The sequence below is a fragment of the Phlebotomus papatasi genome, chromosome 2 (assembly GCF_024763615.1).
Source record: "Phlebotomus papatasi isolate M1 chromosome 2, Ppap_2.1, whole genome shotgun sequence".
NCBI classification, from domain to species: Eukaryota; Metazoa; Arthropoda; class Insecta; order Diptera; family Psychodidae; genus Phlebotomus; species Phlebotomus papatasi.
In genome coordinates this window covers 81,426,147-81,451,891 of record NC_077223.1, presented here as the reverse complement: position 1 = coordinate 81,451,891, position 25,745 = coordinate 81,426,147, and the positions used below count along the sequence as shown (strand labels likewise).

General features: G+C 34.7%; 2 protein-coding genes across 3 annotated transcripts in view; one reads left to right on the top strand and one right to left on the bottom strand.

The window, feature by feature from the left end:
• LOC129804654 (T-box transcription factor TBX6-like) overlaps nucleotides 1-25,745 on the bottom strand; it is a 117,450-nt gene that overhangs the window by 47,602 nt on the left and 44,103 nt on the right. The gene's annotated exons all lie outside the window — the stretch shown is intronic.
• Nucleotides 1-25,745, top strand: part of LOC129804644 (uncharacterized) — a 68,290-nt gene that overhangs the window by 16,357 nt on the left and 26,188 nt on the right. Inside the window, exon 4 of one of the 2 annotated variants that reach the window (XR_008752009.1) lies at nucleotides 22,721-22,782. The exons of the other annotated variant lie outside the window; for it this stretch is intronic. The gene's annotated coding sequence lies outside the window, so the exon portion shown is untranslated. Of the gene's footprint in view, nucleotides 1-22,720; nucleotides 22,783-25,745 lie in introns of those variants that run through there. 2 annotated transcript variants of the gene reach the window in all.

Here is a 25,745-nt window from a genome sequence, read left to right as displayed (position 1 = left end):
AATTCGTGAAATTATACAAATTTTGTATTTAAACCAAAATATCAAGGATTTGGATGAACTGGCAGAAAAGTGATATATGGGTGAAATGTAGACCAGAATGTTCTCTATAATTTTCTCATAGAACATGATCTCATCGATTACTCAGAAGCCAAGATAAGCGAGGTTTATTGTTTCTTAACTCGTTTTTTCATCCAGAGTTCCCCAAGTAGTCATTTGTTGCACTTCAACTATATCAAAGAATTGTTGTATTTTGCGGGACTTTCCATTTAAACCCCTATTTTAAGTGTCTTGGTGGAGTAGAGGCAGTCAAATTGGCATCTGAGTGATTTCAAAGCGTTATTATGGGAAAAATCAATTTTTTCACACTTAAACGGCAAAATCGGAGTGATAGCGTAGTCTGAGTGGAAAATGATGTATGGACGAAATGTAGAGACAAATGTGCTCTACAATTATGTTGAAGTAATCATCAAAATCGATTCAGCGACAGTCGAGATAATTGAGGTTATGTGATATTGAAATTGGTTTTTCGACTGTGGCGCCCCTGGTGTTGGTCCCACGAAGTTCAAATATTCTAGAAAGTTGTAGCATTTGGTGAGATCTTTCGTTTAAGCCCTCATTCATCAAAATCGGTCACATAGAACCGGAGATATGATTTTTTGAATTTCGTGAACTTTGACCCCTCATATCTCCGGTTCTATTGAAACCACAGCGCGCATACGCACCATTTTGGAAACGTCCTAGACTGGACTACAACATACTAAAATTTCATTAACTTGCACAATGCCGTTTTTGAGAAAAGTGACTTTGAATTGCGATGAATTTTGACGCTATCACAGCGCCACCTGTGGTAACTTTTTGAACTTCCATCTGAAAGTGCTCATCGAGACGAAACCAAAAAGGTAAAATTTATGTCGCTATGTTAATTAGAACCGGAGATAGAGGCCGGTCAATGTTCGAACTTTGACCCCTTATAGCTCGGGTCAGGGGTTATGGATCGACTTAAGTATTATTTTGTTTGATAGGTATAATCAACGGCTACAACATACTAAAATTTCAGCCCGATTGCATAAAGAATTTTCGAGTTATTTAACTTTTAAGATTTAAAAATTTTCTTTTTAAAAAAAGCGCCCCTAGCGGTGGTTTTATGAACTTGCGATGTTACAAGAGGAAGTGGCATTTCACGAGAGCTTTCCAAAAAGCCCTCACTTTTTAAATTCTGACAATTAGAACCGGAGTTATGGGCATTTTAAGAAAATTTTTTTGGACCCTTATAGCTCGGGTCAGGGGGGTCGGGGGACCTTAAGTTTGGTACTGATGGAAAGCTCTAAGGCCCAGCTATAACATACTAAAATTTGAGCCCGCTCGATGCCATAGGGGCGGAGCTGTTGAGAAAACAAAAAAGGGTGGTCTTCAAAATGGCGGAAGGAGGGGTGGGGGGTGGGGGGTCAATGCACCAAGTTGCAATTTTCATACGATATTTAACCTTTGCCGAAAACCGCAAGTCGATATCTTTTTTAGTTTAGGAGCTATTAAGCTCCAAAGAGCGGCCGGACGGCCGGCCGGCCGGCCGGGAACGTAACTTAGCCCCCCATATATTCGTGATCAGGAAGTGGCGAAACACATTTTGGCCAAGTTTGAGCGCGATCGGACGACATGAAATTTTGTTAGGATTATAGTAGGTGAGATTGTTAAGAATCTCACCTAATATGCAAGCAATTTTTTGTTTGCTTTAGCCTTAATGAACGCCCTTGCCGCCTCCAATAACTTTTTTTTTCAACATTGCTTCTTGTGCCCAAAATCCCCGTAAAATTGCTGTGGATTTTGCTAATGGAGGAAGAAATTCATAAAAGAAACAAGGAAAGAGACAGAAAAATTATATGGGTCGTAGGAAATAAGGTATTTCCGTTTGCTTTTAATTTTTACTGTATCATTTTCTCAAAATTGCTAAATTTTGTGGCCCTTCTTTCACTTTATCTGTTGGAAGGTTTTTGTAAGCATTCCACAAAATTTCACTGTTAAGATACACTGAAAATATATTTCGTTAAATTGTTTGTAATTGTTTGTAAGTTCCTACATAGAAAAAAATAATTTGTAAAAATGTTCATAAATGTTTGTGAATTCCTATGGGGGAGTTAGAAAATGCTCGTGAATCGTATAACCCACATACAAGTTCGTAAAAGTTTGTACTTTTTTCACAAACATTGTTCGTAAATGTTCATAAACACACAAAAAATGTTCGTAAAATTTTGTCATTTGTTCGTAAATTTTCGACAGGAAAACAAACATTTATCGTATAGCCCACAAACATGTTCGTAAAACTTTGTACTTTTTTCACAAACATTGCCCGTAACATGATCAGTTGACGAACATTTTTTGTTCTTTTACAAACATTCGTTCGTACATTTTTGATTATCCGGCAAAATTTTACGAACAATTGACAAAATTTTACAAACACTTTTCTATGTTTTTACGAACATTTACGAACAAATATCTTGTGAAAGAAAAAGAAATTATCGTCAAGTGATCACGTTACGAACAGTTTTTATGAAAAAGTACAAACTTTTACAAACTTGTTTGTGTGTTATACGATTTACAAATGTTTCATAAGTCCCCAGTTGAAATTCACAAACATTTACAAACATTTTTACGAAATATTTTTTCTATTGTTGGGTATGTTCAATTGTTGGGTATTATGTAGTCGCTATAACGATATATTGACTACATTAAAAAGCCATTAGTTTGCTTTATTACCAAAGAGAATCAATTTATAATTAATTCTCTTGATCATTCATAATTTCAAAGAATCATCGTGACGGTATTTAAGAAGATTGAATAAGAAAGTAATTCAATGGTCACAGTTACGACATTATGACCACTTTTGATAGTCTTGAGTCTAATAAATATAACAATACCATCAAAATTCGAGGTGATATCGCCTTTTATGTCTATCAAAATAATTTTATACCAATTGAAAATATTCAAATAAGATAGCAAATTATTTTCTGAAGGATAAACTAAAATTCTGTAAAGGGGTAATGAGAAATTTGACAGCTATCAGTTGATTTAATTGCTAACTATACTCTTTCAATTATTTTATTTCCAGAGTATCTCTTAAAATAATCCCAATTATATTCATATTCATAGAATAAGAATATCAGTAATATTTTTTGGCTGTAAAGGAGTCACTATGACAATATTATGACCAGTTTTGACAGCTGTTACTTCACTTAATTTGTATATACAACCATCCTAAATTTTTGATATTTTACCGCCTCTCAAGATCGTTCCCTTCGTATTGTAAAAAATGGATTAAAGAAGATTATGATTTTTTGATAATAAAGTAGTCATTAAGACGTCATACTGGCTACCTGTCACAGTTTAATTTAGTGCTGAAAGTAACTAGGGGAAAGTGTCCAGTTTTCAAAATATTTTGCAGAGCTTTGGATCGTACGAAGCTTGGGCACTTTCCCCTATTCAGATATCCCTTGCTATGGGATTTCTCTACAGAAAATGCAAAAATACTTTAGGTAATAAAGTAGCCAAGCCACTTTGACGATATATTAACCAGCTTCACCTACTACCAGAAAACAATGATGGTTTTATTACTGAAGTGTCGTCCTTGAAACTATTATAAAAACTATTAAAATCTTAAATATTAAATACTGCAGAATGCATTTTCCTGCTGGTTATTGCAATAAAGATAATTTTTGCTATAGCCCATTAAGTTAAATGTCTTCTGAAAATTCTTCAAAAAAAATCATCAAGTTAGAGCCTATCGGTTGGAAGGAGCATAAAATAAAATAAATGGTGGTGCGTACAAGAGACTATCTCTTCTGGTGAGACATAAAGTTGTAATTTTAACGTGAATTAACAATAAACAAAAGGCGAGATGAAAAAATTTATACATAATGATAGAGATCAAAAAACATCATCCACAGTTTATTTCTATAATTATTATTTGTACTCAATTTATACTCTTCATCTTTTAACAGCCATTTTAACCATCTCTTTTGCCGCATTTTTATTGTTTCATTTCCAAGAAGTACACTTGAAGGTGTCAAAAACTTGTAATTGGTGCTCGTGAACTGTTTGCTATACGAACCATGAAGACGATATTGTAATTATCATTTCTCTTCTCTACCTTCTCTCAAGTCGTCCCAGAGCCAAATGTGAAAAAAGACATGGGTCGAAATAAAAATACAATTTTTTTTGGGAAAGTGACGCAATATCAAGATTAGGGACTTCTTCGTCATGTAATTTATTAGTGGGGCCTATACTATAATGAAGCGCCAAGTGTTTTGAGGTGAAATAGACACGATACGTGGTCATGGCGAGGTGGTAGCGACGTGTGGTGACCAACCATGGGGGCAATTACAATTAAAACGTGCGGTTAGTTCGCACCGTAATTTCCATCCATCCGTCCATCGAAGGTGCAACTAACGTGATCATATAGTTGAGTGCGAAAATTAGGTGCTTATTTGCACGATGCCTTCACCTCGGGACTCATTTGGTCAGCAATTTGCACTGGGATAAATCGAATAATTGCCACAGGACTGAATTCAGGGGAGTTGACAGCCCAATGAAGTCGCGCATCACCTTTCCAAACCGCACAGGTAGACTACCGCGTAATTGAAATAGCTCAGACACGTGTAGTTCTTTCAACCGGTCCCTCCCACACAATTCTTATGCTAAAGAAGAGAACACAAGGGGCGAATCATATCAGAGATCTAGATCCAATTGGTTGATTTTATAGTTATATCATCTTCCTCTTATCTGTAAAGCAGGGGGGGGGGCTTTGCTTAGAAATTCATACTGCAAATATCCAATATGAAATATGAGAACGTCGTATCTTTAATAAGTTGCATTCAACGCATGAAAGAAGAGGCATCAACCTTTTAGAAGGTCTGGGATGCAGATCATCAAGCAGACTCAGGACCCTGATTGCTAGCACCTCAGAATCAAGAACAATAAGGGACTTCCTGAAGTAACGGATACTTTAGAACAGAGGTGTGCAAGAACCGTTGAAACCGAATAAGCGTCAAAATATGTAAGTTTTTTCTGGTAGCGCTTAGACCATTGACGTACATGTTTCATTTGACGGTTATTCGGTTTCAACGGTTCTTGCACGCTTCTGCTTTAGAATATAGTAAAAACCATTAAGTCGAAACGAAGTCGAATTCAAGATTCCAAAAAATTCAACTACCAGCCTTGAGTCTTGATTACTTTTTAAGTTTCTGATCTGGTAAGAGACTAAATTAGGGTAAAATTGGGTAATTTGTAACGATTTACAATTTGGGACATTTGAGACTTTCTCAATGTTTTAGAGATTCAAAAGGAAGAATTCTGTTCCTTTTTTTCTTAAACATATTTTTCTTCTATTCTGCGATCTTTGTTTTCTCTTTGCTCATCTGAAACAGTGAGAAAATTTCAAATGTCCCAAACATTAAATGGTTCCAAATTACCTCATTTTACCCTACTGAGAACAGACAAAGATTAAAGTTCAGTTAGGTAGCTTTGGAACAATTGACTCTTTGACTCTCTTGATGTTAAGTTGAAAACGAATAATTTATAAGAGGCAATTCAGGGTCAGAGATCGCAGTTCAAAGGCAAGTTTGAGAACAGTTGCCCTCCCGATATAATCAGAGTCGTCATTATATCTGACGTCTTACGAATTCTTCAGGATTAGTTCTCTAAAATCGTTTATGATTCCAATAAAAGGTAAAAGGGTAAGTTTTAAAACAGCGAGGATAAGCTCAAAGATTCAAAGCTTAAAATTAACTAAAAAACTTTGGGAACAGTCGTCTTCATTTTAGGTAGAGTCAACGCTATGTCCGACGTCTTACGAATTCTTCAGGATTAGTTCTCTAAAATCATTTATGATTCCAATAAAAGGTAAAAGGGTAAGTTTTAAAACAGCCAGGATAGGCTCAAAGATTCAAAGCTTAAAATTAACTAAAAAGATTTTGGAACAGTCGTCTTCATTTTAAGTAGAGTCAACGATATATCCGACGTCTTAAGAATTCTTCAGGATTAGTTCTCTAAAATCGTTTATGAATTCAATAAAAGGTGAAGCGGAATACTAGAAAACAGTTGGATTAGGCTTCAGGATCGAGATACGGGCTTTGAGAACAGTTGTCTTAATTTTAAGCAGAGTCATTATTGTATCTAACGTCTTCAAAATTCTTCAGGATTAATTCTCTAATATCTTTTATAATTTCAGTAAGAAGTGATAGGGAAAGCTTGAAAACAGCAAGGGAATATTCAAAGATTCAAGCTTAAAATCTGTTGAAAAGCTTTGGGAACAGTTGTCTTCATTTTAAGCAGAGTCACCATTGTATCCTTCTAAATTCTTCAGGATTAATTATTTAAAATCTTTTATGATTTCAATAAAAAGTGAGAGAGAAAGCTTAAAAACAGCAAGGGAATATTCAAAGATTCAAGCTTAAAATCTGTTGAAAAGCTTTGGGAACAGTCGTCTTCATTTTAAGTAGAGTCAACGTTATATCCGACGTCTTCCGAATTCTTCAGGATTAGTTCTCTAAAATCGTTTATGAATTCAATAAAAGGTGCAGGGGAATACTAGAAAACAGTTGGATTAGGCTTCGGGATCGAGATACGAGCTTTGAGAACAGTTGTCTTAATTTTAAGTAGAGTCATTATTGTATCTAACGTCTTCTAAATTCTTCAGGATTAATTCTTTAAAATCTTTTTTATGATTTCAGTAAAAAGTGAGAGGGAAAGCTTGAAAACAGCAAGAGAATATTCAAAGATTCAAGCTTAAAATCTGTTGAAAAGCTTTGGGAACAGTTGTCTTCATTTTAAGCAGAGTCACCATTGTATCTAATGTCTTCGGAATTTTCAGGATTGGTTCTCTAAAACTGGGTCTAACAAATCAGTCGATTAAATAGACTTCCCTACTGTTCTTAATCCTGTAAGATTTATTAATTTTTTCTTAATTTGATCGTAGTTTAATTACGGAAAGTAGATCGTTATAAGGCGAATGATTTATAGTAAAGCTACTCTTCTGAAAAATTTTAAAGTCAAATCCAATCCTGTCTTAAACTTCACTGACCAAAAAGTACTATTTTCGGTCGTTCAAAATTACCTGAAATAATTTATTTTTAATTTTCGAATCCCCCTCAATACGCTAAACTAAACTATTCATTATCAACCCAAGCATTAGTAATTAAAAAGAGAAAACAGTTTCCAATCAAATGAAGAATTTGAAGGCGAGATCTCAAGAACCATATTTTTGTAATTGAGTGATTTTTGAAATCCAAGCATAACACCTGCCTAATTAACAGATTGAACTGGTGACTAACACCTTGAATATAGGTGCACCTGCTAGATTATAGATAATTGTGGTAAGACCTGTCAAATAACAATTGCGTAATTGATCTTTAAGATTTTGAAATAACAAACCCTTTTTGAAACAAAACGAATATTTGCAGAACAATGATCATTTGGTTGAAATTGCGGTGATGATCTTCTGCATGAATGAAGAGGCAAAGAAGAATATCATTTGAAAGGCCAAATTGGTGGCACGTGATGATTTTTTGGGAAAGAAGGAGGGTGTAATTCTCGTGAAATACATCCCTCCCTGCGTGTCACTCTCAAGTACTTCAATTAGCATGAGAGAAAACCCAAAAGAGATGGTAATTGAGCTTGAAAACGAGATGTTCTTGGGCCCAAAGTATCGACACACATGTCGATCACGATAATGACAGTGGATGACTCTTCTGGAAAAAAGGGGTTCTCTTCTCCCAGACACTCAATGCCTTCATTATCCCCAGACCAGAAGATCAATAAACATAAAATTGTATCCAATAAATTTTTGTTTTGTGGATTATTAAATTGTTGAATTGCCCTTCAAACCGACTTTATGGAAAAGCATCCCTTTTGGTCTTTATATTTTTCTGATGATCTTGTATAGATGTTTAGAGTGGCTAGAGAGATGCCATATTAAGGCAATTTATTGGTTTCCTCTTGGGATACCAATGGGAATGATTGAGTCCGAATGATGAGGAATTTTTTGGGTGAAAAACAAATTTTTATCCAGAAGACGAGAGTCCCAGAGAGCCAAGCAGGGTGGTCTGTCCATTAAAACAAAAGCACAAGTGAATAAAGATTGCGCCTGGTGAGTTGAGACTGACTTGAGTGAGATGGAAAGAAGATGAAGAAGAATCTAAGCGTCAGAAGCACAGAAAACATGATTTAAAAAAAAATGGGAATGATAAAAAATAAGAGAGAAATTGTAAAACATTAATGTATCTTAATAACCATCGCAGCATACTCAAGTAGGTGTATAGTTGCATCTCTCTTCTGGTCTTTTGACCATGATCTGATAGATGGCGAGAGTGAGTGAGTGGGAAGATGTTAAACATGGAAATCCAGAAGCCAACAAATCCTCCGCAGAAGCACAACCAGTCCCCTTAGTCCCGGCTCTGCTCCCAAAAACTCCAAAGTGTTGATTTCATTTTATAATAAAAGATATTCTTGTACCATTCACAGTTTCAATGGCAATATAAATCACCTGCGATGGGAATCCGTATTTCTCAGGTTTCCTATTACCTCTTTTTTTGCTTCTGCTTTTGCTCTCTCCCCCGAACTCTCTTTTGGGCTTTTTATGTGACAACATTTTATTTAAATCGATCGTGATCCCAAATCTCTTTCAGCTTCTTACTTCACAATACCCGACTGACCACTAATTTATGCCAAATTGATCACAAACTGATTCTTGCAATCGGTATTTGTCATCAAGTTCATAATGAATCTCGTCGTCTTTTGCCTCAGGGAAAATTAACTCTTTCTGCATAAGCTTGTGATCTTTATCCCAGAATTCCTTGCTGGGATTACTGAATTAATATTTACAATACCATTTTAATGGCTTGGTGCATATAGTAATCTTACCCTGGGTGGCATTTGGAATTGTTAGGAGATTGTCTGATTCATATAGAGTTATGATTTTTATCTACTTTTTATTTACTGAATGTCTGCAAATATCAGTCATAAATTTAATTCTTTTTAAAGATTCAAAACGATTTCCGATATTTTTAGAAAGTCTTTTATAATTTTTTTAAACCATTTTTTATGATTCACTAATCATTTTCAAATAAAAACCGACTATCGATCATTTTATTAGACCCTCTGTGTTGATTATTCAGGCTTTTTCAAAGATTGAGGAAGATCCTATGCAACGATCGAATGATCTTTCTTATAAATCGAGATATATTTTTTTAAAGGTCGAGAAAAATCTTTTTCAAAGATCGTACGACTTTTTCGAAAGGACAATATAGTTCTCTTGAAAGGTTCAATTGATCTTATCCAAAGTTCGAGATAGATCGTCAGTTGCGCCTACCTCTGTCGTATCTGCATTTGTTTTGTATCTGCATTTGGTGCAAGCTACAATACAGACGTCCCCTTTTGCGTAAAATACTGACGCAAAAGAAATGCAGATACGACAGAGGTAGACGCAACCGACGAGATCTTCTCATAGGATTGAAAATCTTTCCTGAAAATTGAGATAAGTCTATAACAAAGACGAAACGACCAGCTCCAAAATTTCAAAATAGGTTGTTTGAATGAATCTACCATTGTTTTTCTAAATATCGTATCAGATTTGTTTTAAGGAACAACCGATCTTTTCCGAATTTCGTGATGACTCTTTCGAAATCAACCAACCAATATTTTCTAAAGACCGAGATAGTTCTTTAGTAAGGATATACCAGTATTTTGTTAATTTTACGATAGTTCTTTTCAAAGGATCAACCAATCTTTAAAATCAAACGATCTCTTCCAAAGATCGTAAAAGATCTTTTTGAAAGAATCAGCCAGTATTTTCCATAGTTGAAGATACATCTTTTAAAAGGGTCAACTAATATTATTTGCGGATCGAGATAGATCTTAAGCAATGATATACCATACCGGTATTTTTGCAAATTTTAAGATAGTTATTTTCAAATGATCAATTTCTTCTAAATTTGGAAACAGTTTATTAGCAAATATAAAACAATGCCTTCAAAAGTTCGAGAAATGTTTTTTTGTAAGGATCTACAAATTTTACTACCAAACTGACAAAAACTAACAGTCTTTTCTAAAATTCTACGGATTTTTTTTAAAAACATCGACGAGTATTTGCTATGGATCGAGGATGATCTCTAATAAGAATATATCGGTCGTTTTTGAAATATAAAAATAGTTCGTTTCAAAGGGTAAACCATTGTTTCCTAAATATCGAGACAGATCTTAGTAAAGGTCATACGATCTCTTCCAAAGTCTAAAAACGATTTTTTTTAAAGAACTACTAAGATCAATCAATATTTTCTACGAATCGGGGTAGATCTAGCGAAGATGTACTGATATTTTCGCAAATTTTAAGGTAGTTCCTTTAAAGGGATCGGTCATTTTTTTATTTAATTTTGAAAAAGATTTTTTTTTGAAAGGATCTACCAGTTTTTTCTGTAGACGTGAATAAGCTAAAGTGCCATCAAGTCGACCGGTTCCTCAATTCGACCGGTAGAGTTATTTATTCAATTTATTTATATTTGCACTAATATTTGGCGTATGATCTAACATTAATAGGTCAATTATTTCATAAATAAATGCGAATCAGTGACAATTTTATAAAAATTCACCATCAAACATGCAAATATTGACTCACCGGTCGAGTCGAGGAGCCGGTCGACTCGACGGCACTTTACTTTAATTGAATATACAAACCGACTATCACTGGTCAGCCGGGTTCTTACTTCTCTCAGTCCACCTTCTCGGATGGCACTCGGTGGATCACTGATCACCCATCCCTTGTTAACTGCCACGCACTTTGTTGCTGCTGTTGTGCTGTAGGTAAGAACCATGAGATTTTTCCCAAAAGCCTCAGCACAGGAAAAAGATCACTCAATAAATCTCAACCATTCGAATGATCATTTCAATTCAATGAATACCATGGGTACTAATCCCCTTCAATCGGCATCCATTTCATCGCGTCCTCGCTTTTGTCCTCAACTTCTTCTTGATCGCACATGAAGGTGCACCGCATGCGTTTGGCATGGATGGCGCCATGGAGGATCACTCTATGGGATGATCGTTAAACACGTATCGAGTGGAATTTTGTCGGATCTCCGCGGTCTTTTTCACAATTCCCTCCTCAATTTTATTTAAAACAACTGATAAACAATTAAAGCCATCGTTTCATTTACCCTTAACCCCCTTTTCCCTTCCCCAATCGTCTGAGTACTTGGGTATAAATTCCCTGGGCGATAAGGACAGTTTTTTTTCCGTTTGTGCGTTTTGTTTCCTTCTTATTTTGCTACTTTTATTACTATTATTATTTTCCCGCTCTCTCACGCACCTTATCTCACTCGAAGAAGCACTTTACGGTTCAAACGTGAATACATCTTATATGTAAAAACGATGAGCGAAAAGGCAGTGAAACCAATGATGATGGTAATACAAAACGATCGGGTCTACTGGTATTTAGCTTTAATGCCGAATAAAAATTTCCAACTTTATACCATCAACCATGTCCATGGTCAAGGGGTTAATAGCTCTGGCGAAAAAAACTCAATATTTCTGATGTGAATGCAAATTTAACTGATATTATTTTGCATTAAAATGGGAATGTTTGTTGGTGGTCTTTAAATTCGACCTACAGCAGACTTACAAAAAAAAGTGATCAACTTTTTTTTTCGGAAGCTGAAAAAGAAGAATTAAGTGAAAGTTATCAGTTTGAGTAGGCCTCATATTGTTATATCAATCGCAGCTGATAACATGCTTTAAAATTGTAATTTATCCCATTCAGGTTGTGACAAAAATTAGCTACATTTAGTCGGTTTTGTAAGGCTTTTAAACAGATTATGCATCATTTTGATTATATATGATAAGATGTTTGGATTATCGGACTTATGGTTTAGCGTCCATCGCCGTCTTAACATTTACAATCAACTTCTTGAAGTGAATTGTAAAGCAAATTCCCGCGGGGATCAAAGATCTGCAATGTCTGCAATTCAGGGGCCCATCAACCCTAATAAAAAGTGAAGATATTTTTCACTTTTCCTTGTAAAAATTTTGCAGCTATTGCACCGCGACTTAAACAAATTTGCTCGTAGTTCTTGTATTATTTCGGCGAGTATTATGAAATATGTATTTTTAGATAGCTTTTAGTGTACGATTTCGAAATATATCAGACTTATAAGTCAATTCTCTTTAGGAAAAAACTTGCCAAGAGTCTTCAGTGCTTCTATGCAAAAACGTATGGAAAAATGAAATGTAGAGAGGCCGCTGCTGCAATTGATGTTCTTAAATCTTCGTTTTTTAAGACAGTTACAAATTCACAGAATTACAATTTATCAGTGTCCATCGCCGTCTTGACGTTGATGATCTACAGTAGACTCTCGCTCAATCGACTCTTTTTCAATCGGGCCCAAAATTTTGTTGACAATTTCCACGTTTTATTTACAAGCAAATTTGTTCAAATTCGCTGTAGTTCCTCTTGTTTTATCGTGATTCTTTATATCTGAGCGCATTTTGTGGTATTTACAATGATTTTGATGCCCAAATCTCTCGATAATTTGGATGACATGTTGCCCTATATGCCCGATTGAGAGAGAGTCTACTGTAGTTCAAGATAATTAATAATCGACGTGAGACTTAAAATTATAGGATTTCATATCGTTTTATTGATTTTAGCAAAAGTTATCAAAAACGTGCAATTTCCGAAATTTCCAAGTCGTTGATCCCTCGATCGCGAATCTCCTTCGCATCTCTACCTCAGCCGAACACGATCCACTGTGTGGCCTTCCAAGTGATCTGCGTATCTGGTCGAGTAGGATGGGAAGAGAAGCATCCAAAAGAGAGACCACCGACCATCGGCATCGGGGTATTTGACAAAGGCGATCGGTCACTTTGTGTGATTTGTTTTATGTGCGATTCGATTTATTGTAATTGACCTTTTCTCAATATGCCTGAAAAGGGAACTGATAATACCACTTTGCCGTTTTATACCAACACTAATTAAATGCAAATACAGGTATAACAGACACCAGGAGATGACTGGATTTTGTGCACATAAGTTTTTTCAGCTTCGCCAAGAGTCCCACCAATTTAGCCAATGCGACTAATCACTTAATTATCAACATAATGGGGCACATTTAATTTTGTGATCTTAGCATGAGCTTTTGGGTATTTTGGGTATCTCTAACCGGATGAATTCCTAATTAGCTCTCCCGAATCTAAAGAAGCTCTGACGCTTGGGAAGGTTAATAGCAATATAGGACTTCTCATTTGGCATGAATGGTTAAAAGTTATAGATAAATTGAGTAAATCAATAAATTTCGCTGTCCTGTATGCAAGTTAGTGGTTGATACGGAAAAACGGGTAAAGTGTGCAGTCATTAGCATTTTTATGGACTCCTCACTTTCAACCCATGTTTCGCCCCATTAGTTGAAACTGAAACGGGCAATTTGAGATAGCATGAAAGCTTAGTGATTTATGTCGAATATGTCATCATTATAGTCTCATATTTTTCATAAAATACACAACCAGTAACATTATTTCCTCCTTCGGGGCATTCAACGTCCCTTCTCTCACTTTCCGGCCTCCATCGAATATGTTAGTTTTTTTAAACCTGAAGACTCGATCGAGAATTATGGATACAAGTTAAGAGTATTACTAGTACGACTTCAATCGTATAATAGTCTCAAAAAAATGAAAATTTACTTTTAATCAAGGGGTAAATAATTGTGTCGCTCATGGTTCATTCGAGTGTCGATTTTTTGCAATGATCGTGCTGACCTGTCGATTTTGTAGAAAAAATAGTGCCGATCTGTCGATTTGCCGATCTACCTGAGAGTCACTTATTCACCCCTCGCTTTTAATTTACTTAATAAGTAAAGAAAAACTAAGAGAACTTTTATCTAGTAAACTAGTGCATATAATAAATACAGATAAGAACTTCAATAATGTAAACGTTTTAGATTACAGGAGCCGCATTATACGTTTAAAATAGAAGTTTTCAAGAAGTTTTCAAGAAGCATTTTCTTCTGTATGCTGTCTTGCACAATTGCCTAAGTAAGGCGATATAGAAACGAAACTCTTATAGTTTGCTTATAGCGCTCTTGGTTCTGTCTCTATGACTACTAAAGTAAAAGTGGCGCACTCTTAACCCTTTAAGGACGAGTAGTAGGACACCGGTGTCCCAAAACAAAAACTTTTTTTACTTAGAAAGTTGTTTTGTCCTCTAAATAGTCCGAAAAATTAGTTTCTATTTTTGGGACACCGGTGTCGTATTCGTCCTTAAAGCGTTAAGAGGCTTAAAGGTTCTTTAAAAGACTTGTCAGTCTTGTTTTTATAAGGCACCTATTTTGCTTCTTGTGTGCTTCTGTTCTTGCAAATTTAATGAAATAGAACGATGTTTCAAACATCTTTCATAAATTCTGTGAAAACGAGTAGTCAACTGTTTTATGCAACGGAATTTTCAAACTTTAAAAATGCGTTCAATTTAGAAAAATCATCAAAATCGGTTTAATTTTTAAGGGCGAGCGGGACACCGGTGTCCCACTCGTCCCAGGGTTAAAAATATTAAATATTCAAAAGGTTATTAGTAGCGAGAAGGATTCACTAGCCCAGTGCCGAAGGTTAAATGACCAAAAGTTCTTACACAATATTTAGCCAAAGTGTTTATTAAAAATTTTGAGGTTAAGGTTAATCATATATTCCTTTATTGAAACTTTTCGTTTTGATGCAAAAAGTCATTAAAACCATAAATGTTTTTTGATGCGTTCCACATTATAATTTACCTAAAAGTTTATTTAAAAAAATAAGGTTATGTACCTAACCTATAAAATTCTACGCGTTTTATATGCAGAAAGTGTACTATTTTGGTATTTTCATTATAAAATTAAATAATATAAGAAGTTTTCTTTACGATTCAGTGTATTTTCTTAAAAATGTAGCATCCTCTCTCGTTTTATAAAACATCCAGTATATCAAGTTCTGAAATCTAACCTAAAAACTGAAATGTTTAATGAAAATTATATGAATTTAGACTGCTGCCAGTACTAAACTTTTACTGCTGTTTATACATATTTATACAAAAACTATTACTCAGAAAATGAATTTGTTAGTAAAAGGATCATTTTCTTAGATTACTTTCGACATAACCTCACATTTTAAAACATATTTTTTCAGGGAAAGCAATCACCTCATGTTACCCTATTTCTCAGAATAATTTCTTTCAAAGTTTTAAGACAAAATCTTAATTTTAGTACAGGCCTGAGCTAAAAGAAAAACCGAAGTGAATTTGGTGGTGCCTGTTGGCATTCTTCGAAATGCCGCGAAAATTCACGTAGAGAAAATGAGAGGTTTTTTAATGTTAAAATTGCTTAATTCCTTATAGTTAAGTCATTTTCACAAGAAAATCTTTTTAATAATTTAGTTGAATACAGTAATTTGGGTTAATTGTGAATAATTGTTGACATTACACAAAAACATTGGGATGAAATTTTGAGTTGGAAGACTCATATTCTTTTGAGCTGTCCCAAAATTCAGGATAGATTTGAGAAAAACCCTTTTGTACAACACTATTTTGGTTAATAAGGAATGCAAAAGTACATATTAGAAGAAGGGACACGACCTGCTAATAAGCATAAAATAAAGAAGAAAATATTTTGTCGCATTTTAGAGATTTTTTGCAACCGCAGCGCCGCTAGACGTTTGTCAAGTGAATTATTTGTGTCTCTATCTCTCTCTCACAGTTGAATTGCGCGCGATTTAAGTATATTCTATTTGATGTGATATTTGCATTTAATTTCTTTGTATTTCTGCAAGATTCAAGTAAAAAGGTTGTGTAGTGAACAACTATCCGTCTTCCGAAAAAGATATCAAGAAGACAATTTCTATCTATATGAGTTTTTATTTCTGTTATGTCTTTTTGGCGCAAAAATATTTATCATGGCACCGTGAACGAGCGGGATTAGTGTTATCAGTATGACTATCTGTAATTTACCATTAAAATTATCAACACAAAATTTCCGATATTACACGACTTTTAACGAGCACAGGTCTGTTTTAGTAGATCTTTTCCTATTGCAACAAACTCTGTGTTGTGCTCATAATTTTCGACCAAGTCACCACTCATCCAGCGTACGAATCAATGAGGGGTTTTCCACTCAGAGGGTGGTTCGGGACAGTTGCCCTCTCGCGAAGCTCAATAAAAAATTAATAAATAGTGCTTTTTGGACTGCAAACAGAGAAGAAGTCGTGAGGGAAAAGGCATGAGCTCGATGTATCATTAATTAAATGCTATATGGTGGAACGAGAATATTTATGTTTTGAATAGTTTTGATGTAGTAAACAAAAAGTTTCTTTATTTCTTTTTATTTTATTTTTTTAAGATGGAAAAAGCGTCCTCTTACACTTAAATCCCCATGATTTATATCCCCATATCGATTTGATGGCGATCATGTGTGATCACAGCATGATCCTCCAGGGTCAGTTTGGACCCTCTTGAGCATTAGATGGGAAAAACAGTTTCTCAACTGTTATGCATGAAAAGAAATATAATGTGAAGAGATAGAGGATCTGAGACAAATTTACGATAATCACAGTGGAACAAGAAGCACTCGACGGAGACATTCACACCTTTTTCCCACTTCTTCAGATTTCTTTCTCTCATCCTCCTCTTGGACGGTTCTCACCGATCTCTGTTGGGCTCTCTCTTGACCCCCCTTCGGAGGTGAAGATGAGGATACAGGTGGAGTAAGAAAAAAAACGAAGTTAAAAGTATAATGCCATTCAACCTGTTACCTTCACAGCCTCTTTTTATTCTTCCACTTCGTTTCTTTGGATAAATATAATAAATGGAATTTATGACACTTTTTATTCTTCATGTGTCGCCACCAATTGTTACACCCATTATTGGGCTGTCTTTTTGTTAACACAGCCACATGTAGCAACTGTCGATTTTTCTCTCTTTCATTTTTTAGCGCCACAATGAATCCCTGAGTCTCTTTAGCTCTTGCTGAATCCCTCTCCAAATAAAAGACAATATCTTTCATGTTTTATAATTATGTTTACAACTCTGATTTACACCCTCTACGCCCTCTTGCCAATCCTCAATCCACTTTCAATTCCCCAAAACATCCTTTTGCATCCCGCAGATAGGGATCTCCCGATCCCATGTAATAACCCAGCATAAGATCACCGAAAGCGCACCTTCAACCAAAAAAAAAAAGGACAGAAAACCAAGAAAGAAGTCAGAAAGTCAGACCAGTGCCCAAAAAAAACCCCGGAGACATATAAATAAAAAGTATTTGACTTCTTTTTTTCTATATCTCGTGAGATCGAAGGTAGAAGACACAAGCACATGCTTCCCCAATCTCAATTTATTGTAATTCTCCTGGCTCTTGGGCTGATTCTTCCCATGCAATTTAGCATGGGATATTTGCTCGATGGTATCCTAAATGGGGGCGCCCATCCAATAAATATTCCATCCAACTCTTCGGGACCGACAAGTGTCGTTCACAAGAACTCCTGACGAGTTTCACAAATGTCTATTGATTTTCAATTGGATTCGGTGCTCTGGTTTTTTTTAGCATCCCATTTAGCAACAATGAATAACAAGTTGAGGTTGAAGTCAAAGGAAATGCAATGGTAAGGGTTGGGATAGTAAGGGCAGCTGAGATTCTCAAGTTGGCTAAGGCTACATATAAAATTTGTGGACTAAATAATTAAGGAATAGCTCTAGTCAAGGACCTCAGAAGATACTCAAGAGAAACAAGAGACAGGAAACGGTTTACACAGATTACTTAACGGCGTTATCACACTTGCACATTAAAATTTTAATGTGATTCACATTAATTGTCGCTTGTGAGCGTCCAAATATGTTATTTGTGTCTTTGAGCCACTTAATGTTTGGGGTTTTTCTATTTATTGATAAAGAAGTGGACTTGGCCTGCAAAAATAAGTTTAAATTTACCTAAAGCATAAATATTTTTCACATTAAAAAATTAAAGAGAAAATCGCATTAATTTTTCGCATTAATGCTATAAATCAATTTATATCAAATTTTGCGGGCCAAGTCTACCTTTTTATCAACAAATAGATCAAATTTTGAATATAAAATGATTCAAACACACAAATTACACATTTGGACTCTCACCAGCGACAATTAATGTGAATCATATTAAAATTTTAATGTGCAAGTGTGATAACACAGTAAGATTTAGGTATCCTAGATCAATTTTGTTGGTTTCTCAGATTCTATTAGATCCCTTAATAATCCCATTATACTTTTTTTATCAAAAAAAAATTGAGTTAAGACATAAGATATTCTTAATGATAAAAAATAAAGCCCTGGGAAATCTAAAAAGGCTACATTAAGAGGTTACATGAGTCTCTCAGGTCAAAAAATCATTTTTTTATTTTTTATTTTATAGTATAATATTTGAAAAATATTTTCTGAAAATTTCAAGTCAATCGGAGTAAAACTTTAGGAGGTAGAGCAGTTTTAGTTATGCATTCCGCCCGCGCGCGCATGTAAAACTTTAAACGCGTGTTTCTCAAAACACCGTTTTACAATGCGGTAGTCAAGATTACTGAACCGATCTTTCTGAAATTTTGCATACTTGTTTTGAAAAGTATTAACTACTCTTTGAACGAAGGATTTGCACTTTCTTTAATCAGAACCATTTTTATAATACAAATGTGTTGAAAAATAGGGTAAAATTGATACTTTTTTACGAAAACTTTTGTCAAAAATCCAAATTTTGTTTTTTTCAAAAATCCTTCGTTCATCCAAGGGTCAAACTAATCCTCTAACAGAGTATATTTGGTTTTTTTTTGATTTCAGATGAATCTACTGGGAGAAATCCTGCCAACAGCAAGATCTGTTTTTTGAGGAATGGTTCCGAAAATCAGCTACCAACGGTCGAATTTTCAAAATTTTTCAATTTTTTTTTTAAATTGTATTCTAAAGTTACTCCTTCATGTCCCAAAAGTTGGAATTCCTAAAATATTTTCGACACAATAAATTATTATCAGAAAAAGGTCTGTTTTTTGACCTGAGAGACCCATGTAACCCCTTAAGATCAAGTCAGTATAAGGTGGTATAAATTTTCGCAATTAGGGTAAGTGTGCCAAATTCAGGACAGCTTGAAATTTCAGCCACATATTTTGTTCCTCGAATTTCCATGAATTTTTAATTTTTGCATATTCTACAGATTATACAAAGCAAAAAATAACAAAAAAAATGTCGCTTCCACGAACAAGATGGTCTAAAAAAGACATTGAATAATTCCGGAATGGCAAGGAACTATAAGAATGAAAATAGCCGGAATAAGCAACCAATGCTATGTCTCCGTTTTTACTGATTTTAAAATATTTTAAGAAGGAATTAGAGAAAATAAAGACGATGGAATATCTACAAGGTTCCAAGTAACATTTCTTACAAAAAAGTAGCAGAAAAAAATCAATTTGTATTAAAAATATTACATTTCAAATTTGAGAATTTGGCGCTTGCATGCAACTATGCTGAAATTTGGCACATTTACCCTATAAAAGTTAAAAATTAAGTTAAATTTTTCTAATTAACCTGAAATTTTAGACTACTGCTCTAAATTTTAGGAGCATGCAAGATCAATATTTTGAAAATTGAAGATTCTATTTTAATTATTAATTTAAAAAAAACTAAAATTTAATTATTGGAATCTTAATAAAAATTATATTAAAAATCAAAGATTTTTTTTCATTTTTGGAAACAGAACTATTTGGTTTTATGCATGTATCCGGAAATTCTACAATAACCCATTCTCTTCAGTTTAATTCTAGCGCTCAAGGATGATCTTTAGAAAATCCTTAAGTACCCTTATGATCACTGGGCTATGCTTCACTCCTAAAATTAAAGCAAAGCTTGCGAAAAGTAAGACTGCAAAATCATCAGCATCTGCGGTATATTAAAAATTACGTTTTGATTTTTTTTTCAACATCTGTAGAACACTAAAGTCTTTTTTTTTGTTCTTAATTTACGATTTGAAAACATAATATGATGCCTTAAAATTAAGGAAATTGTTTAGATCATCTTTGAAAAATAGTGAATATGGTCTAAGAACAGCAGATTCTGTGGCACAATTTTAGCTTAAGCCAAAGCAAATTTTAAATTCGTGAAAATAATAATTCAACCTTAAAATCCAAATCCCTTCACTGAGAAAAAAAGGGTGCGATTAACTTTTTTTCCTCATAACTATAACACTTTTTAGGTGTAAAAATATATCAACATTTTTTAATGTTAATTTTACACCTTTTTAAGGGTAACATTAACATGAAAAAGGGTAACTTTAACCCTCAATACACCTAAAAAGCATAATATTTACACCGATTTCGGATTTCTCTCAAGTTTCAATATCTCTTTGGATTAAATTGGTTTAGACCTCACGAAAACAAATAAAATGAACTTACCATCTAAAGAACCGACCCCTAAGTTCAATTAGGGACAAGTTTAAATAATAAGCAAAAAAACTTTTGTGATCGCTTTCAATATCCGGCACTTTTTCTACGACAGTTCCTAAGTGAAGCAAAAACTTCTCAAGGATACTGGTCCAAGCATAAAAGAGTATAATATGCAAGAAGAGGGCGGACCACCGGATGACAATTTATTTTGTTACCCATGAACTAAATAGACAATGCCTTTATGGACTTTTTTTGGCGCATCCTCCTCCCTGTGGGCACCATAGCCCCAGAAAAAGTCGTCTGGAAGTTGTGATGGAAAAAGGGCATCCGACATGCTGTTGCTTGTCACGTTATTCAAATTGATCCTCCGGTAGAGTTGATATTTTGGGCAGGTGACACTTGACAGTGGTTTTTATCCATCCGCAAGATCGTCAACTGTGATTGTAAAGATCCGATGCAATGATATCTTCCCCAAGAAATTTCGGCTGAATTGTTCGCATTTCACTGGACCTTTGTCTGTCTTTTGAAAAAAAAAACCTCCTGACATTTTGGAATTCCACTGGTGTTTTTTTTCTCAATTGGGTGTATACTTCACCCCAACACCACTTCTATCGGGCGAGATAAGGTGGCGTTTATACGTTGATCGATCTATCATAAAGCTGACTGAATTGCTGTTTGTTTGAGATAATTGGTTTGTTTCCTTCTTTTTTGTGGGTTTCTCTAATATTATTTATAGCTTCTTGTTAGATTGTTTTTTTTCTGTTTGGTGTTCCCAGAGATTGGCTAATCGGGAAGGGACGCCTGACCACCTATTAGAGATGTGAGGGGCTAAATGTCTCATGGGGGAACGCGATCATGATTAAATCTAACTAAATATCCAAAGTGGACAAGACAAAAAGACCAATTTGGGAGTGTTGTTCTTGTAGTGGGACAGTAGAAAAAAATCAAGTGATGGAAAGAGAGTCAAATGACTCCAATGGACCATGGAAATGATCTCTACATGCAATGCTTGGATCCAAGAACATGATCATCATGATCAAGTTGATGATCGGATAGTTAGAGCTTTTTATTGGAGTGTCTCTCGCTTTTTTTTGCCCTTTCTTGTATTTTTTTCTTGAAAATCTTCCTCATTCACGATCTCAAAAAGAAATCTCGATCAGCACCATCATCCACCAAAAATCTTCAATCCCACTGCGGGAATAAAATGGGAAATGTGTGTGGTTCTCCTGGATGAGATGGCTCCAGAGGAGAAAAGAACACGGGTGAATTTTTGATTGTGGCGCCTGACTGACCCATACTAACCGACACCGCGCTGCCATAAATTAATGGCAAGAAAAAGTAAAACGATGAAAAACAAAGATCTCTTAAAAATTCATAATTAAAAATTCAAAATGCCCCTAGGAGGAGAGCATGAGGGGAAAGCCACAGTCAGAGCCTTATGAAATCAAATGAAGAAAAAAAATCAGGTACCATCTGATTTCCCTTGATGATCTCTCAACGCGTTTTGGATGGAAACCCAACATCGTGCATTTCGTGCGAGATGGCTAATATTGCTTGGGATGGAGATGATTGAGGGAATGAAAAAAAAAGTGTTAGATTCTTTTATTTTATAGCCACGACCGTGATTGTCGATTATTGATTTACGGCACATGATGATGAGGAGGATTGGAGAGAGTTTTTGCCATTCACAAGATTCGATGTAGGTCTCACAGGATGAGAATCAATTTTATTAGATTCTTTTGAATTTTTACAACATCCCATCTCAATCATATTTACAGTGACGTGAAGTTATTTAGATACGATGTAAACTTAATACGGCTTTCCTACAGAATTTGTAAAGATAAAAAGGATGCTAAGATAAATAGGGTAGAGGAAAGCCCTCTACCTTCACTGAAAGAAATCGGAAAAAGTTGAAATAACATTCCGGAAATGTTAATTTTAATGTTCCGGAAATGTTAAATGTTAATCTTAAGCTTAGCCTTTTGCGCCTAATGGATAATAGAATAGATTTTTAGCTGTGAGAACAACAGAGAAATGCCCACATTTCATATTAGAGCGCCCTTATATTTTAACGCTTTAAGATTTCACGTTCTCAATTTTCGGCATCCCTATTTTTGGGCGTTCTAATTTAAATGTCCTAATTTTTAAATATTCCTAATTTCTTACGCCACTATTTTTTCTTATTAATTGTTTAGCGCCTAGGAGCTCTAATTTTAAAAGTGATTATTTTTAAAGCGTCTTCACTTTATAATACTTCACTGAGAGAAATCTGAAAAAGTTAAAATAACATTGCGGAAATGTTAATTTTACCCTGCAGTATTGATCCAAAATCGGTGTAAATTTTACCCTTTTTAGGTGTATTAGGTGTTAAAGGTACCCTTTTTCATGTTAATTTTACCCTTAATAAGGTGTAAAATTAACATTAAAAAATGTTGATATATTTTTACACCTAAAAAGTGTTAAATGTCTGAGGAAAAAATGTTAATCGCACCCCCTTTTTTCTCAGTGTTTAATTTTTTAGTGTCTCTAAGTTTTTGGTTGTTACGACGCTTCTAGTTTTTACGGCGCCCGTTACTGTTCAAATTCTGCCGATATCGATTTCTGAGAAATGATATCACGCTGTTTATCCTCCTGATCATCGGGCCGTTATTAAATCTAGAGGCCAAACGAATAGCTACGAATGGCTACAGATCGTCAGACAAACCCCCTATCAATCGATCCACTGAGCCCAAACAGAAGTAGATTTTGATTCTCCAATAGTGTCTTAGATAAAAGGTAAATGGAACTATATTTTCGCAAAAAGTCGTTGAACTTCGAAGAATTCAAATTCAATTTCGAATTTTCGTACTAAATTTTCAAACAAGGTGGAGAAAATTTAGTATCAAATTTAGTAATTTCAAATATCACAATAAAAAGCAGACAAAAGAGTTACTCAGTGATTATGCAGTGATTAAATACTGGGGCAAGAACAGTAAACGTCGTTGTTCTGTTTTTTTTTTCTCACAACAATGTGAAGACCGTCACATTTTGATACTTGAACACTTCGAAATTTGAACAGGATGTAACTTCCGCCACTTTGCGAAAGTATTAAGAAGTAAGAAAGTCTCTTTTTTAGATCTTCAAATAGATTTTCTAATTTTTCAAGATCTACAGTAGAACCCCGCTATAGGTCATCCCTCAATAGTCCACAATTTATCGACCGTTGATTTCAAAACACTCATTTTAAGTTAGGTTATGTTTTTTTTAGTACGCGACATGCAATGTTGTCATAATTATTTTAATATTTTTGGTAAACTTTAATGAGTAGTTGTGATAATTGTGATCCATAATGAAGAGAGCGAGGACAAGTACCACAATCGCAAAGAAAGTGGAAGCCGTTGAGCAATTTCAATGTTAAAAGTCGTTGATAATTTTAAAAAATGACATGGATCATAGTGCGACCCAAGTGTCAAATCTGGAACCAAATCTGGCCTATAGCGAGGCTCTACTGTACTTCTGTATGGAAAGATTAAATAATTTTGAGTTAGAGGGATCTGGGACAATAGTAAACATGGGGTAGTTGTAAACATAGACATCCCATATTTACTATCCCATGTTTAACTACCTCATGTTTATTACTGCTCCAGTTTCCCCTATGGCATCTATGTCACGTGTACGAGCATTTTGCAAATCTGAGATGCTTTGTAAATTCATGTTTTTTTGCATTACTTTCTTATTCTAAATTAATAAAAACATGTAAGTGCAGCTTCGATTTCTAATTTATATCAATATCATCAAACTATTGAAATTAATGATATTTAATTGATTAAAATTGATTGAGACTAATTAAACTTGTATCAATGCATATTGAACCATAAAATTGCTATATATGAAACCAAATTAATTTTGTGACTTTAAATGCTGTTTCCAAGAAAACATTTATTTATTGCAAAATCATTCTTGTGAAAAAATTAGTTGTTCTAATGGCATAATTTCATGTTTGAATAACATGAATTTAAATTAAAGAAAAAAAAACCGTGAAACTCGTTTGATTGAAAAGATCATTCTTCTTTGCACTTCATATATTTAAAAATTTATTGAATCAGCAAACACAAGTTGGTAAATGTTATTATACGTTTAGCAAAACAATGAGTGTCTGATCTCTAAACAAACTCGTACTTTAAAGCTCAGGGATTGTAATTCGCCGTAGACAAACTTATGCAGAACATTTTTGTTATTAACTAAAGTGACAATTGGTTTTTGGCGGGAAATAGGGGAAGGTTTTTAAACTTCGCACATCACTGGCTTCGAACTCTTCATATTTTTCGCGTATTCCTTTAATGAATCTGACCTAGTGCTTGTATTAGGTCAGACTAATTGAGGGAATATGGGAAAAATATGAAGTATTCGAAGCCAAAATGTGTTCGAAGTCTGAAAGCATTCCCCTATTTCTGAGGAATTATGCAAAGTTCTTCGCACTTTCTCTGGGAATTAGTTTAGGACAGATAAAAGATCAATGGGTAGTATTTGTTGAAAAATTGTGTACACCACTTCCACAACTTCCGAAATTTGTACGGAAAACGTTCAGAAGTTCTATAGAGAATTTTCAGCACTTCCATGCACTTCCGGCATTTGAATTTAAAGAAAAGATGCAAGATGGGCGTTTAATTGTGTCCACGAGTGTTGTCCAGAGATTATGAGGACTAATAGTGATTGCTGGCAGCATCTATCCCTCACACATCGTGGACTAATTTAATGTGCTAATGCCGTATGAATGAGAGGATTAGTGGAAATATAAATAAAATTATTAAGATGATCGTTAGCGCTCATTAATATTTCAACACGTAGGAACCATACAAGAGAGGGGAACAAAAAGAGAATTTGCGGATGAGGGAAATCATAAAAGAAGATCACCCACCGACGATCACCATTCACACTTTTTATAATGGCTTGCGAACTTTTTCACACACGAAGCTTCTCATATACCAGGTAATCCAGTCATCTTGCCAGACATCAGCATGCACATCGTTATGATCGTCATTCCATGATAATGCTGCTGAGCATGCAACTCACATTAGGCGTTTCCACGATCAGCACCAGCAATCAGTCCAGCAAACACAGCCATAAATGCTATGATGGGCCAAAAGGAGTTAACATTTTGAAAAAAATGCACAAGAAAAAAAAACCCAAGCAGTGGGTTCTTTCGAGAGATGAGGAACATAGTTACAATATTATAAATTAGATATGAAATGATCCTAACTTGATGGAGGCAACAAGTTCCACACTTAAATATTATTAACGCGTTTCCATATAATGATGAGGAT